The sequence below is a fragment of the Fukomys damarensis genome, unplaced genomic scaffold (genome assembly GCF_012274545.1).
Source record: "Fukomys damarensis isolate Sample0158 unplaced genomic scaffold, DMR_v1.0_HiC HiC_scaffold_30, whole genome shotgun sequence".
NCBI classification, from domain to species: domain Eukaryota; kingdom Metazoa; phylum Chordata; class Mammalia; order Rodentia; family Bathyergidae; genus Fukomys; species Fukomys damarensis.
In genome coordinates, this window is record NW_022900942.1 from 9,772,494 (window position 1) to 9,775,695 (window position 3,202).

The 3,202-nt window shown below is 33.1% G+C and overlaps 1 long non-coding RNA gene across 1 annotated transcript in view; it reads left to right on the forward strand.

The window, feature by feature from the left end:
• Positions 1-484: 484 nt before the first annotated feature.
• LOC104853212 overlaps positions 485-3,202 on the forward strand; it is a 48,580-nt gene continuing 45,862 nt past the window's right edge. The window contains exon 1 of the long non-coding RNA XR_777722.2: positions 485-747. This is a non-coding gene — a long non-coding RNA (uncharacterized LOC104853212). The remainder of the gene's footprint in view (positions 748-3,202) is intronic.

Sequence of the window (3,202 nt, forward strand, 5' to 3'; positions counted from 1 at the left end):
AGAACAAAATGGAGATTCCTGAAAAAATGTTGCAGGTTCACAATAAAGAAAAGTATAGTACAAGCTTTGGATTTCAGAAAGAAATGACATTGGATTCCTTTCTACATAGTGAAGAAAAACAAAGTAGTATTGATACTATCAGTGTTACATCCTTTTGGTAAGATTGATAGTGAAACTGGGGGTGATGATTCACATCTATAATCCTAGCACTTGAGAGGCTGAGGCAGGAGGATCCTGTGAATTTAAGGTCAGCCAGTTCTACATAGTGAGCTCAAGGCTAGCCTGGACTATGTAGAGAGACCCTGTCTTAAAAAACCAAAAAAACCAAACAAAATGATTGATAGTGAATCCTCAACATAAATGAAGCCAGAAATGGTCACATTTTACAACAAAATAAAGGCAGAGTAGATTTTGTTGATGAGTTTTGCAGCAACTATGATGTCACAAAGCATTAGCCAATGGTTGCATTTTACTGGATCCCAAATATGTCAGGCATAGTTTCATAGTTTACAGAGAAAGTAACAGCACAAAACATCATGGAGAAATTTTCGTAGAGAATTTGGACTGGAATTGATAAATGAAGAACAATATGTATCTGTCCAAAGAACTGTGCAAAAGAATTCTGGAGCAGACCTGTGAACAGACAGGTAAAACATCAAAAGAATTCCTAAGAAAACAGGAAGACCAACAAGAGGTTAAGTATGTCCTATCAAAGGAGACAGGAAAACAAAACGATGTGCTGTCAGTGTAAGTGATACTTGTATAAGGAACATGCTGTTCTCATTGTAAAATCTACCTTTGGTGTGTTAAAAAGATTCTTTTTGTGGTAGAGTTTTATTTGTATTCTCATTGTAGTTTACATAGGAATTTATTTCTGCTGTTATTTTTTACATTTAGTAAACAGTTGATGTAGAAAGTGTTGATGTTTATTCTAAACATTTAATACATATTTGATATTTTATTTTATGAATATTAATTTTTCTGGTAAGTGCACATTGTAAAATATAATAGGAAGACAGAGGTGACAAGTATGGTTTGTCAAACAGTAATATAAAAACTGCCTTTGGTGTGATAATTGAAACAAAGATTACCTCTGTGGTAGAGTTTTGTTTGTATTTTCATTGTACTTCATGTAGGAATTTATTTCTGCTGCTGCTTTTTTAAGACCTTGTAAGCAGGTAAATAGTTGATGGTGAAAATGTTAATCTACATTTTAATCTACATACTCATTACATATTGAAAACTTATTTTATTTTCCTATTAAGTACACATTGTTTAATAAAGCTAATAAAATTCAAGTTAATAATTCATTAACAGGTATACTAAAAAATAAAGTTGGAATCACATACCCCCATAATTCCCCTTTTCTGTAATGCCCCTAATCAACATAAATATGAAACTCTTCAATAAGATATTGTCAAATAGGATGCAATAAATCATCAAAAAGATCATACATCACGATGAAGTAGGTTTCATCCCATAATTTAAAGGATGGTTTAACCTAAGCAAATTGATAAATGTTATACACCACATAAAAAGATGCAAGGACAAAACATGATGATATGTATAGATGCAGAAAAAGATTTTGGCAAAATCCAACACCTATTCATGAAAATAGGTATAGAAGGACCTTATCTGAATCTGATGACAGCCATTTATGGCAAACCAATGACCAACATTAAATTAAATGGGAAAAAACTAAAAACTTTTCCCTCTAAAATCAGAGACAACAAGGATGCCCACAATCAACACCACTTCTGTTCAACATAGTACTCCAATAGCCAGAGCAATCAAAGAAGAAATAAAAGGGATACATAAAAGAAAGGAAGAGGGAAAATTATCATTATTTGCAGATAACATGATCTTCTACACAGAAGACCCACAAAAATCCACCAAAAGATTTAATGACCAATTTCAGCAATGTAGTAGGACAGAAAATTAACATACAAAAATTGATAGTGTTTTTGTACACCAATAAAGAGCATGCTGAGAAGGAAATTAAGGAAAAAATACCATTCATAATAGCATCAAGAAAAATTAAATACCTAAGAATTAACTAAGGAAGTGAAAGACCTCTATAATGAAAACTACTGTACTTTAAAAAAGGAAATTGAAGAGCTCATCAGAGAAAAAGTATTTCCTGTTCCTGTATGGATAGACAGAACCAATGTTCTCAAAATGACCAAAGTGATGGTGAAAAGTGATATATAGATTTAACGTAATAGTGATTGGGCCATAACTTGTATGTCTCTACCTGGAGATTCTGATTTGAATTCCACTGTCTGATGTTAAATATTAAGCTCACTGCTGGTAGTTCAAGCCAATCAGTGGGACAGTTGTGCATGTACCACTAGTGGTTGAAGCTGTTGGGAATATGTTAATGGAACCACAATCAAAATATCAAGAGCAGTGCTCACTTGGACAGCATATATACAAAATATCAACAGCATACTTCACACAACTAGAGAAAATAATCCTAAAATTAATATGGAATCAGAAGTGTCTCAGAATAGCAGAAGTGGTCTTAGGCAAAAAAAGCAAAGCAGGAGGCATCATAATACTTGATTTCAAGTTCTACTACAAAGCTACAATGAGAAAAATGGTATGGCACTAGTACAAAACCAGAAAAGAATACATTACAAAGAAATTACCACAGATACATTCACCTATTTGATCTTTGACAAGGGGCCCAAAAACATGTTGGAGGAAAAATAATCTCTTTAGAAAATGGTCCTGGGGAAACTGACACCCACATATAGAAGATTGAGGCTGGTCCCATATCTCTTACTATGTGCTAAATTAAAATCAAAGACAGATCAAATATTTAAATATTAAAACAGAAACATATTGAAAGATAAAAAAAGGAAAAACTCTTGAAGTCACAGGCATAGTCAAGGATTTTCTGAACAGAACTCCACTGTACAAGAAATAACAGGAGGAATGTCAACCTGCCACAGATTAAAATTAGACCTTTATCTTTCGCCATGCACTAAATTAAAATCCAAATGGATTAAAGATCTAAATATTAAAACAGAAACATTAAACTTGCTGGAAGGTAAGTTAGGCAGAACTCTGGAAGACATTGGTATAGGAAAAGGCTTTATGAACAAATCCTCAGTAGCACGGGAACTAGCAGATAGAATCAACAACTGGGATCTCATCTTACTAAAAAGCTTCTGTACTTCAAAAGAAACCATCAGCA